This window comes from Sciurus carolinensis, chromosome 5, assembly GCF_902686445.1.
Source record: "Sciurus carolinensis chromosome 5, mSciCar1.2, whole genome shotgun sequence".
Classification (NCBI taxonomy): Eukaryota; Metazoa; Chordata; class Mammalia; order Rodentia; family Sciuridae; genus Sciurus; species Sciurus carolinensis.
In genome coordinates this window covers 105,795,453-105,809,374 of record NC_062217.1, presented here as the reverse complement: position 1 = coordinate 105,809,374, position 13,922 = coordinate 105,795,453, and the positions used below count along the sequence as shown (strand labels likewise).

Here is a 13,922-nt window from a genome sequence, read left to right as displayed (position 1 = left end):
ACTTCTTAATCTGGTGGAAGATTTCTGTAGAGCATAGCATCCAGGGGTGGCATGAATACTACTGGCCGCTTTTAGACAAATTAATTGTGATAATCAGGAGCAGAAAGTAGAGCAGAAAGATTTGAAAAACTGGGATTGAAAGGTGGGAGTAAAACAGGGGGTAAGGAATTTGCAGTTGCTAGAGATATTACTGACACTAAAGAAATGCTTAAGACTTTGTCTAGAGACTTAAGACAGATGGTTTGAGGGCATCTCAGGAATTGTAAAGATTAAATCCATTTCAGACTCAAGGAAGTAAAAGTAAAAATTCTCTTGAAAAGAGACTAGTGGAGTACCCATCTTGCATAAGGGGGCCTAGAAAGTGTTTGCAAGGTTCTCAGTTACCCAGACACTCAGAGGTTTACAGCCAGGATCCCTGGAGGCTTCGCTACTATTGAGATGGTGACAGACCTTGGCATCAACCATGTGGTGCTAGTTCTGTAGGAATACAGGGTGCTGAAGTTAGGGGGTCATGGAGGCGTCCACCAAGATTTCAGAGGAAGGTCTAGGAGTCCAGGCAAAGTGCAGCAGGGTCGGAGTTCCTGGGGGGCACCCCCTGAGAGGGTGATGCATGGAGGTGTGTGGAGGAAACCAAAGCTCCAGTGGAGACCCCCTAAGATTAAGCAATGCCAGAACCATGGAATGTCTGCTGAGGAAGGCTGCAGGAAGCAAACTGAAACAAGCCAACAGAAAGGTCAGTTGGCCTTGGGCTATAACCAACAAGGCCACAGGGGCAGAACTACACAAGCCTTTTGGACAGAAGATTATCATGCCCATGTGCCCCAGATGCCAAATATGGAGCTACAGGACTTGTTTGCCCAGCTGGATTTCAATCTTTCTTTGGTCAACCTTCTTTCTATGCCCCTATTTTTTGTGAATACAAATGTTTACTTTGCACTTTAATACATTGAATACTTGTAAATGGCTTTTGATTTTTATAGGAGCTCAAAATGTGAGTTTGCCCTGAGTCTCAGAGGACACTTTGGACTTGATCTTATGGGAAATCTGGGAACGGTTGAGACTGTGGGGACTCCTGGAAATGGACTAAATGTATTTTGCATTGTGAAATAAGTATGAGTTTTGGGGGGCCTGGGATGGAATATTACAATTTAGATATTAAGTGTCTCCCAAAAGCTCATATATGAGAAAATGCAAGAAGGTTCAGAGGAAAAATTATTAGTTTATAACAGCCTTAACCAAATCAGTGAATTAATTTCCTGATGAGATTACCCAAATGGCAACTGAAGGCAGGTACTAGGTGACTGGAGTAGGTGGGTTCCTAGGGGCATGACTTTGGGGTGTATATTTTGTATCCTGTGAGTGGAGTCTCTTTCTCTGCTCTCTGATCATCATGTGTGCTGCTTCCCTTCACCACACTTTTCCACCATAATGTTCAGCCTCACCTGAAGCCCCAGGAAATGGAGTGGGCTGTCTATGGACGGACTCCTCTGAAACCTTGAACCTCCAACTAAACTTTTCCTCCTCTAAAATTGTGTGGTCAGGTCCTTTCATCTCAGCAGTAAAAAATCTAACTAAAACATCCACAAAATGCGTATTTTATTGGGGGAGTTCAGGGTTTGAACTCAGGAGCACTCAACTACTGAGCCACATCCCCAGCCCTAATTTGAATTTTATTAAGAGATAGGGTCTCACTGAGTTGCTTAGCACCTCGCTTTTGCCGAGACTGGTTTTGAACTCCCAACCCTCTTCCCTCTGCTTCTCGAGCTGCTGGGACAACAAGCATGCACCATAGTGCCCAGCAACATATTATTTTTATTAAACAGAATTAATATTCTTGACTGTCTCTACTTTCCCATATTTGAGACTCAAACCCATAGATGAAATTTCTACAGAAAACAAATTTCTAAAGTCATGTGGAAAGATAGATGATGATGAAAATAGAGATCAGATAGATAGATAAATGTAACCATTACAGAATAAAGCTATTTTAACTTAGTAGTTATTTAGAGATAAAGACATTGCAGAAGAAAATTTCAGAGATGATAGCATGCGACAGATGACATATTTTTGATGATGTTCTTCCCAAATAAGTTCTGAAATAACAATATTTTCCTCTAGAAAACAGAGACAGCACCAACTACCAAAGATATAATTTTTATTTTATTTCATTAATACTAATTACATAAAAATGCTTTATACACAAGAAGGGAATACACAGATCTAAAGTGAGTCAGATTCTGGATTTCACTCTTGTTTCTTCTCTAACTATGTATGCTAACAGACATTAAATCTACACAAGCGTTGGTAAAATTATTAAGAACTATGCAATACAGTCACTATAGGCATTAAATGAAATAATGTATGTTAAGTCTCCTAGTACTGAGTTGAATGCTTAATAAATATGAGCTCCAGGGTGACTTAACTAGTGGTCAGAAATACTCAGTGTTTGTGTGTGTGTTTTCTTTCCTTTGAGGGTGAACATAGATGATTATATTTCTGAACCTCTTCACCGTTAAGCTTCACTGTGTGACCAGTAGTAACCATGAACCAAAAGTGCCAAAGTTAAAAATAAAAGACCTCATAATTTGTGTAGTAAAATTATAATAGATTGAACAGCTATCATCATGCTAGTTTCTGAAGAATCATGTATAATAGAACTATATGTCAAACAAAATCAACATGTAGCATGAGTGAGAAATAAACTCTTACTGTATTTAGCTGGAAAGAAACTGGTATCAAGAAAGATTTGCTAATGCAAATAAAACATAAAATATGTAGCACTGGACAAAGATTTTTTTTTCCTTTTAGTGGAGTAAAAAATGCAATTGGAGAATGCAGGAGGAAAATTATCACAAGATTATGAGATAATGATCTTGTTCTTTTAGGGTAAGAGAGTAGACAGCTGGACCACCATATTCAGTGGTATGTTTGTCTGACATTGGCAGCATTTAGAAGCACACTATGAGACATGGATGAGCTCAAGAATGAATGATTCATATGACAGGCAGAAATAAATGGGAATAGAAAGATGTGTTATTCTGCTGTTGAAGGACACATTTATATCAGATAAACCCTTCCATTAAAAGTAGCCAAAGGCCATCAGAGAACAATAGGCAGATAATACCTGAGTGAACATTATCTGATAGAGAAGAAAAATGGCTCATGATGAGCCTGATATTCTGCATTGCCTTACTATACAGTTGTCAATTTATAATCAGCACAGACAAGCTGAGAAGCTGACTACAAAGCAACAACCAGAAAGCACATAAGCTGAGCAGAAATTTAACAATCTCACAGGATTTGGTAGAAAAAATAGTGAAGTTTAATTAAAAAAGAAGAGAGATTAAATGAACCTAACAACATGAATTTACCCTTAAAGAGTTTGCTGATTCAAAAGTATAACAACCAAGATAGTGAGAAATCAAGCTTAAAGCTGATGCTGAAGCAGGGAATACAACACAACTATTTTAGGTTTCACAGTATTGGTGTGTGAAGGGTCCCAAGACCACCCTCAGATCCAGTGAGTCACTATAGGGCTCACAGGCCTCAGACACTGTAATATTCATGCTTATGACTTATCACAGGAAAAGGATACAAACTAGAATCAACAAAGGCAAAGAGGAGTTATGGAAACTCAAGAGAAAGCCTTCATGTGTCCCCTGAGAGCAGTCAAACAAGGGTATATTTCACTTTCCCAGGAAGTATGTGTGACATACTCAAAGTGTTACTGACTAGGAAAGATCACCTGAGCCTTGAGTCCAGGGCTCCTAGGGAAGATTAGTCACATGGGCCTACAAAGCCTGCATGACTAACCTTGGTTACTGAGACCCCAGGACCCTAAAGCAAAAACAGGAATTTCTTCATAAATCACATGGGCAGGTAAACTATTTGGTCACAATGAGACAGTGTGGCTTAAAGACTCAGCATATAGAAATGCTTTAATAAGGCAGAATATTCCCAGGATTTAGGGGTTAAAACCCAGGAGCTAGGCCCAAGCCCAGTCCTGAAAGCAGGCCTTTCTTCAGAATGTACAGCATTCAAACAACCCCAACCTGCTGTTAAACTTTCCTGCACAATTGGGAAAACAAAAATTGTGACTGAAATGGCACTCAAGGATGGTAGAACCAGATAGTCATCACAGGCCTTTATAAGAGGTCCAGGAATGGCTAGGTGAGAGTCAGAACAGTGCTCCTTAAAGATGTCCACATCCAAATTGCCCTAAAGTCTCAATTAGATTTTACAGCAAAGAGCAATAAAGGATGCCCTTGGGTTTATTTTGAGGAATAAATGAAAAGGTACAGAATCTCTGATACATTATAAGTACTCAGAACATAATAACTATTACTATTTTTATGACAGAACTCATAATTTACCTGGAACTCTAAAGTCCTGCAGTCTAGAATAGTGAAACTAAAGGTTGTCAAGTGACCTTATTTATCTGAACCACAATTCACATAACATCTACTTTACTTTTTCAAAAGGAATATAAAAGGTAAAGGTAATTTTATTAGAATTAGCAAATAATTTTTCTTTATTCTCATTTTGGGGGGCAAGTTCAATAAGAACTGAGAACTACATATTTTCTTCTTTTAATAAGAGTACACAAATATCAATTGTCTCCCATTATATCAATAAAAAGTGTCTGTTTGCAATGGATAAGTACTTAAATTTCATTGCCTTATTTTCCTTCTTGACATATTTTGATAGTTCTACTAAAGTCAAATGCAAAATTTGGAGATTTTCATTTAACATTCTCATCTTTGGAAGAAACCAGAAATAATATACCTCAAGTGCTTTGGTGTCATCAAGAATAGACCAAAGAGGAAAAAGAACTCAAAGGTGGGAAGAACTAAGTGATTCAGCAGAGGTTACACCTAATAAGAGATGAAATGTATTTGCTGCTTCAATGAACCAGTTTAAATTCATCAGTATAGATGGAGGTGAATGGGCTCTGAAAAATGTATTCCTAAATTGTTTTGCCTTACATGGTATATTGCTGCTATCTTTTCAGACTATATACTTTGGGGGGGGCAGAAAGATTCAAGGATCTGAGTCCCAAATATTTTATAAATATGTAATATAATTGTTGGGCTTTAGAATAAGTTATATAGGAGCCTTAGGTAATTTGGAAAATTCAGTTTACTTTCAACCAACTAGCCAAAATACCAAGAGGTAAACATATCTCTCCAGAAATTAATCAGTTCAGCAACTTAGATCACTTGAGAAAATAACATGATCAGGGAAAATGACATAACTTTTTTTTTTAGAAGGTTGTCGGGGGGCAGGGTATTGAACCCAGGACAGTTTTACCACTGCACTACATCTCCAGCCCTTTTTATTTTGAAACAGTTCTCACTAATTTTCTGAGTATCTTACTAATTTGCTGACACTGGCCTTGAACTTTCAATCCTCCTGCCTCATCCTCCGGAGTTTCTGGGATTACAGGTATACATCACCACATCAGGCCTTACATATCACTTATATAAGAAAGAGCTATTTTCTATGACATGCAACACTCAATCATGCTTCCTGGTTTTTAACAAATAGGGTTATTATTCCTCTCTTCTGATGATGAGTCATAGGGCTATGACATGCCTTGCTGATGTCTGTATATTCTAGTGCCTAGAATATAATTAATATTTCTCATCTTACATTTCTCTGACATTTGCTAGTGCACCATGCAGTCGCCAAGGTTCAATTCCCACTTTTCACTCCTGGGTTATTCTTCACTTCTTCACCTCTTTGTCACTCTCCAAGAATTCAATTTCTTCATACTAACTGTTGGCTGTTAGAAAATTTCTTACTGAGAGTGCCCTTAAACTTGATTTGTCTCACAATGTCACCTGCTCCAAAGTTATAGTTCTTCTTTTCCTTTTTGAAAAGCTGCTCATTTCACAAACTAATCTCAATAACAAGATACATGGAAACAAATTCTGTTTTTAAACCAAGGAGTTGTGATCCTTGCACAGGACTGGAAAATATTTGAGTCACAAAATGTAAGGTCAATAAAAAAATTAATTGTATTTTTACCCACAAGCAACATTACTGTAAAATAGAATAAAGACCAAAATGTGTATAATGTCATCAAAAACATAAAATATTTAGTAATATATTGACTAAAATACACATTGAAAACTATACAACACTGTTGAAAGATATAAAAGAAAAGTTAAACATATAGAAAGATAACCATGATCAAGATATTGGAGGATTCATTATTCATAAGATTTATATTTCCCTGAAATGGATCTATGGATTCAACATAATGCTTGTCAAAAACCTGTGAGACTTGGTTTTAAAATTAACAGTTTTGTTCTACTATACACATACTAGAATGTTTAATATAAATCAAATAATGACACCAAATGTTGGCAAGACTGCAAAACAACTGTAATTCTCCTACAGTGTTTGGGAAAGAATAACATACAGTCACTTTGAAAGCTGGTTTGGTCATTTCTCACAATCAGTAACCAGGCATGCTGGGGATGGTTGTGCATGTCAGTACCCCAGAGGTTTAGGAGACTGAGGCAGGATTGTTAAGTTTGAGGCCAACCTCAGCAACTTGGCCAGATCCTGTCTCAAAAATTAAAAGGGCTGAACATGTAGCTCAGTAGTAGAGTGGCCCTGGTTTCGATCCTCAGTACCATGAAGAAAAAAAAAAAAAAAAAAAAAAAAGAAAGAAAGAAAAAAAAAATAAACATGTAACTACCCCAGGATTCAGAAATTACAGTTTTAAATATTTATTCACAGGAAGTTAAAAACAAAAAAAGAGTTGTATAAGAATGTTCGTAGTAAATTTATGCTCACTAGACAAAAAACTATAAGGCAACCACCAACAGAAAAATCAGAAGATAAAATTTGGTGTATGCTTAACATGAAAAATAAATCCACAATAAAAAGATCTCATCCACCCAAAATATATGAATCAAACTCAAATACATTATGCTGAATGAAAGAAGTCATACATAAAACTTGAGTAAATAAAATATTATTGCACTTGAGGAAGTTCTTAAACAGGCAGAAGGAACACTTGATGAAGTCAATTGAGACAATAATTTATTTTTTATTTGTTTATATTTTTTACGCTAGGGATTAGACCTAGGGTCTCACACAAGCTAAGTTCTGGTCTATCATTGAAGTATACCTCCAGCCACAGATCAATAGTTACTGAAATTGGTAAGGAATTACCTGAAATCAACATGGCAAACATTTTGGGGGTAATGGAAGTGTTCTGTCGCTTGAAAGGACACAGGTACTTGAGTGTATGCATTTCTCAAAACTCATGGACCTATGCTCTAAAAATTTGTTCATTTCAATGTGTGAAAATTGTTTATCAATTTTAAAATACACAAAAATTATTTCATCTGCTAAGAATATAACTATATTAGGGATAATCAAAAAAGTTTGATGAATGGTGGAATAAATGAATTTTGTTTCAAAATGGTTGTAAAAAGCATACTGGAAACTCCTTTTTCAAATTTTTAATGTTTTCTTTTTCAAAAAAGTTAGTTGTTTGGGGAATATAATTGCCTTGCAATCATGAATAATAATTGCAATTTAGTAATAGCCATAATTTACACAGATAAATATGAATAAGTTAATTGCTCTAAAATTAGAGTAATTTTTCTCCACTCAAAATTGACAGAAGGTAATGATGTGCTCAAACTGCATCTGTTCCAAATATCATTAATAAATAATGGAAGTTCTAATTGTAAAAATTATAATAGTTCACATGTACTAAATTCACTATGTATCACCCTTGTTTCAACCATTTACCATATGTTAATTCATTTCATTCTGACAAAAATTGAGATAGGTAATACCATTAGTTACAATTTTTATATGAGGAAATGAGGCATGAAGAGATTTAATAATTTCTCCATGATCAACAGATGGAGTCAAACAGACAATTTATTTCAAGTTCTGCTGTTAACCAGTAGGCCATACTGCTCATGATAAACACTTGTTAGTACATATGCTCACACAGGAACTGGATCAAAATAATGAATCAAGAAGCAATATGCTGATAAAGGAAAGAGGCCAAACTTTGCCATGCTCTCTGAATTTCTCCCAACACCAGAAAACTTTTTTAAAATTATAATACATGATGTAGATTTCCAAATTTATTTCTGCAATCATACATCTCTCAAAACCAAAATATCCAACCGTTCTACTTAACTTCTCCACTTGTATATCTGTTAGGCACATCAAATTTCACATTTTCAAAACTATGAATATCAATTTTCCCCATCTCACTCTGAAAAATACTCCTCTTTCAGTTTTCTCCAAATTGACAATATTTGCATCTCCCTATTTGCTCAAGCTCAAAACCTAGATATATCCTCAACTGCTGTCTTCCTCAAATATTCCACATCCAATTTGTCAGCAAATATTGGTTATCCCTTAAATATATATTCTGAATCTGTCTAATTCTTTCCATATACATGATATATCCCTGTTCTGAGCCACCATAATATAATGCTTGACTTTTAATATTCTTCTAAATGATCTCTATGTCTTAACTACCTCCCACTTTAAATTATTCTCAATAAAGAGAGTGATTCATTTAAGACATGTCAGATCATGTCACAATTCTGTTCAAATTCTCACATATAATTCCAGATCACATCCATATGACATCCCACAAATCTGGCATGAGTCTAGTGTTCCTGTCTCCCCCTATTCTTTTCTCTCTATCCACTTGCCTCCAGTCATGCCAGCCAGCTTTCTTGTTGTTTATGAAGTTATTTCAGGGATGATTGGCCTCAAGGTCTTTGGTACTCCCTGTGCTGGGAACTCTCATCTTTCAGATACCTGCCTAACTTGTTACCTCCTCTCAATCAGGTGTTTGCTCAAATATCCTCTTTAAAATCCCACACTTAATCCTCACCAGTGTATTCCATTATGCTTTCTCTGTGTTCTCCTCATAGTACTTTTTTTTGAATGACTATTATTATTATCATTTCTTTCTCCTGTAGAACATCAACTCAATGATGACAGTGAATTGTGTCTATTTTATTCACTACTGTAGATAGCTGCAGAAAAAGCTCAGGAAAAAGTGTGGATTGTTATTGTTATCAGAGCCATGCACTCTATAGAGAGGTTTCACTCAACAATAGACCATATAAAAAACATGAAATTATCATGGCACTGAAAAATTCCTGATACCTAGAGATGTTGCACCCTCTTAATGTCACAGCACAACACATTACTTATGTGATTGTGGTGATGATCATGTAATCCAACCTGCACTGCCAATCAGATATATAGCATGTGCAATTATGTACAGTACAAAATAATAATGGTAATAAACAACTACATTACACTTTCTGTATTTACTAGAATTTTAACATTTTAGAGTACACACCTTCTACTTTCAAAAATGTTTACTGTAAAGTATTATATCATGTTATATCACATCTCATGTATATCACTCTTTATTGCATCAAGAGGTACATCAAGTGATCAACCTATGCCATCTAGGTTTGTGTGAGTACATTCTAAGATGTTTGCACAATAATGAAATTGACTAACAATGCATTTGTTGTAATGTGTCCCTGTCATTGAACAATGCATGACTGTACTTTAATTCCAACCTTTCTTCTTATGTAAGCCTACTTGCTATGCAGTACAATGATGACTATTCAGGTCTTTATTCATTTGTGGGTCAGTTGTAGGACATGCTGGTAATTGTCAGCTTCCATTTTCCTTAAATCAAAGGGAAGCTCTGACTCCAAAAAGTGGAATAGAATAGAAAGTCTGTCCCTAGGTCCCAATAAAAGTGGACATTAAAGGCTAATGTAAATTTTTATGATTTCTGTGGGCCATAGGAAAAGTAGAAGAGAAATAAAAAGCCCCTCAGAGCAACATTGGGGAATCATATACTCCAAGGGCAGGGGAGAAACATTGTTAATGTAGGAAATATTATTTCTAAATATGAACTAAAAGTACATTGTCTCTTAAAATATTAATGTTTGTCCTTGGAAAAGAGGTACTTATTAAACAGGGCATTATGTATTATGTAATAGTAAAGGACCAGAAAGTTGCACTAGAAGGAATATTGAAAAGGAAACTTGCATTGAAAGAAAAGTATTTCTCTGGCCCATGGCAGTTATATAGGAGCCCATCTACAGCACATCCCTGTACTTGTGACCCCTCCCAGACATTTGTAAAACTAAAAGCCAATAAATATTAGTGCTCTGCTTGTCTTTACAGTCTATACGGAGTGGAGATAGTGGAGACAGTCTATACAGATAGTCTATACAGAATGGAACAGGACACAAGGAAGAAGGTGAAAGAAGCCAGGAAATGAATTCTCTCATTATTGGAAAAGATTTGAGTTTCATTCCATTGTTAGAAAATATTTGTGTTTTAGAATGAAGGGTATAACAAAAGGGCTTCTTAGAAAACCATGTCAGCCTAAAGTCAAGAAATCCAGGCCCTGAAGGGAAAGGTTCACTGGGAACTCTCTTTCCAAAATTCAAGGAAAGATCAAATTTTCTGGAATTTTAAATTCTTTCCATGTATTTGTCTTCATAAATTATCCTGATCTTTCCTTCAGTAAAGAAATGGGTGTACGGGGTTGGGATGTAGCTCACAGGCAAAGAGCTTGCCTTGTATGAACAAAGCCCTGGCTTTGATCTTCAACTCTGAAAAGAGAAAACAACACAGAGAGAAAGAGAAATAGAAAGAGAGAAAAAGAGAGAGAGAGAGAGAGAGAGAGAGAGAGAGAGAGAGAAGTTAAGACAGAAAAGAAATGGGTGTATTAAAAGTGAAAATTATACCATTTTGCTAATAGCTGAGTATTAAAATCAAAATTTATCCATAGCCAGGTTGGAGGCTGAATATTGTCATTATATAATGAACATTTAAAGTATATAAATAAAGCAAAAACACATCACAAACTTTTGAAATGGTATTACAACACTATTACTATGTGTATGTATGTGGTAATAAGTATTAAACCCTGGGTCTCATGAATGCTGAGCTACACACTTCAGTGTAAAACTATAATTTTTCAAAGGGTAGTATCAAGATTTTTTTGTTATTTTGAAATCACAGAAAAATATTTGTCAGCATTGTCACTTGCTAATTCTTTCTACAGATACATACAAGATTACTAAAATAGATATTCACCTGTAGTTGAGATCACTGGAGGAGGATTATGTATTTTGGCTCAGCTAAGCCTGAATCAATTTAAAGTTAAGATTCGTTTTGCCACACAATTGTTCTTTCATCTCTAATAACAACAAATTAAAGACAAGTCTTCCTTAAACTCTTAAACTTAGAAGATGTGGGCAATGATAATGTTGTAATTCCACTGAAGAATCCCACAAACTGAGGCTTTTTGCATAACTTGAAGATATTGAATTTTCACACAGGCAGACTTATTGCCCTTGCTCTAATTTTTTATTTGTGATATTTTGTTTGCATTTATGCTGCATAACTCAATCGCTTGGGGGAAATGCCTTTAAGTCTCTGATATATAAACATTGCAATGGAGTTATATAATTGACTTTTATGGAGAAAATTGTCTCTGGATTGCCAACTGCAATTCAAGTTTAATTGCATAAATACCAACTTCAGCAATTATTTCCAGGAATAGCATACAATCATCATGTAAGAGATATCTGAATTCAGGAAACAGTTTGCTTGTATGATTCAGTAATTCAGAGTAAACAATTTCTTTTTAAATGCAGTCATTGGCTGTTAGTAAATATGCTTTGGTATTAGTTTGCCATTGATTATATATATCTACTTCAGTATTTGTTTGAGCAATCATAGTAAAACATTTTCAAGAAATATTTTAAGCATGCAATCACTGTTCTCAGATTAAACATATTGTGTAAGAGCACAGAAAACTTTTTCCAATATTTATTGCACATTACACAGATTTTCCATAGCTGAAGAATGATGAAAGTGTTCTACTTTCTCTTTGCTAGCACAGTGAGTAATTTTGTGGCATATTCAGGGCTACAACTGGATTCTGAATTCAAAACATAAAACATGCTATGCTTCCAGAATTATTCATAGCACTTACATGTTTCTTTTGTTCTTGATATTTGCATATTGTTAAAATAGATGTTCAATTATTTGGTTGCTGACAACAACTATGGCTGAACCCCATATTCTATGCATCCTTCTATAAACCTATGAAGTCCTGAATGTTAACCTTGTTGGGACTGATGAATGAAGAAGCAGAAGAAAGGCAAACACACTTCACTCCACCTTCTTGGCTACAGTTGAGAGTAGACACTTACATAATGAATAAATGAGTGCTCAGAGTTCCAGGTGCTGGTTACTCCTCCCAGAGCAACCCCAAGTGTACCAAGAGCAATCCTGCACTGGAAGCCATCACAGAATGGGTATAATATTGAATGTATGAGAATCCTTCTGATTGGACCCACGGTTCAAAGTAAGTGCTTCCTTTAGCCTGAAAAGAAAAGGGGCAGGAAATCAGTGTATTAAAGATTAGTTTAGGCACCTAGGTTGGTGCCATCACTGGTTGGTCACAGTCCCAGAGCGAGCTGGCGGGCGAGTCAGGTCGCCTACATCGCAGAGGTAGCAGGTGGCCACCCAACCCACCTACCTTGTGGAGCTGAGCAGCTGGTAGCCAAACTGCCCAACCACCAGGCCAAAGACAGACACCATCACTGAACAACCCCTCCGGACCACCACGCCGAGGTTTGTCGACATCATGGAGTTAGCCAGAGGCTTCTTTATAGGCTGGTGCAGGCATTATGAATTACTCCTGAGGGCGTGGCCAACATCATTGGAAGGGCAACTCCCTTCCAGAGACACCTACAGGAGGCTAGAGGACCTTTGACAAGACCCAGGAGCCAAGAAGAGGAGGTACTGAGAGACTCGGGACCAACTCAGAGCCACCGGGGAAATACCCCACCTTAAGGCCACCAGCCTTAGAAGGCCAGCATCCTAGTGGATCACCGCGATGTGAAGTTCTTCCAAGACTTCAGGCTACTGAAGGCTAAGAATTGAGTTATTGGAAATCTAACAGAGACAATATTAGTCAACAGAGGAAATCTGCAATATCCCAGAGTTTCACTACTAGACGGGTAGATACCTGAACAATATGAGAAAACAAGGTAAGAAAATATCCCAAACAAACCTAGATGGTATAGCAATAAGATCCAATGACAGCATGGCAGAAGAAATGACAGAAAGGGAGTTCAGAATGTACATAATCAAAATGATGAGGGAAGCAAACGAGGAGATGAAAGAGCAAACGCAGGCAATGATTGATGAGATGAAAGGGCAAATGCAGGCATTGAATGACCACACCAATTGACAGTTAAAAGAGCAAATACAGGAAGCAAAAGATTATTTCAATAAAGAGTTAGAGATATTGAAAAAAACCAAACAGAAATCCTTGAAATGAAGGAAACAATAAACCAAATAAAAAACTCCATAGAAAGCATAACCAATAGGATAGAACACCTGGAAGACAGAACCTCAGATATCGAAGACAAAATATTTAATCTTGAAAACAAAGTTGACCAGAGAAGAATTTAAGAAATCATGAACAGAATCTACGAGAACTATGGGATATCATGAAAAGGCCAAAATTAAGAGTTATTGGGATTGAGGAACAAACCAAAGGAATGAACAATCTATTCAATGAAATAATACCAGAAAATTTCCCAAATCTGAAGAATGAAATGGAAAATCAAGTACAAGAGGCTTATAGGACTCCAAATATGCAAAATTACAATAGACCGACACCAAGGCACATTATAATGAAAATATCAAACATACAAAATAAAGACAGACTTTTAAAGGCTGTGAGAGAAAAGAACCAAATTATATTCAGGGGGAAACCAATACAGATATCAGCAGATTTTTCAATCCAGACCCTAAAAGCTAGAAGGACCTGGAACAACATTTTTCAAACTCTGAAAGAAAAT

The 13,922-nt window shown here is 36.2% G+C and overlaps 1 pseudogene; it reads right to left on the bottom strand.

The window, feature by feature from the left end:
* LOC124985708 (glutamate dehydrogenase 1, mitochondrial-like) overlaps positions 1–12,696 on the bottom strand; it is a 74,235-nt pseudogene extending 61,539 nt beyond the window's left edge.
* Between the last annotated feature and the right edge of the window lie 1,226 nt (positions 12,697–13,922).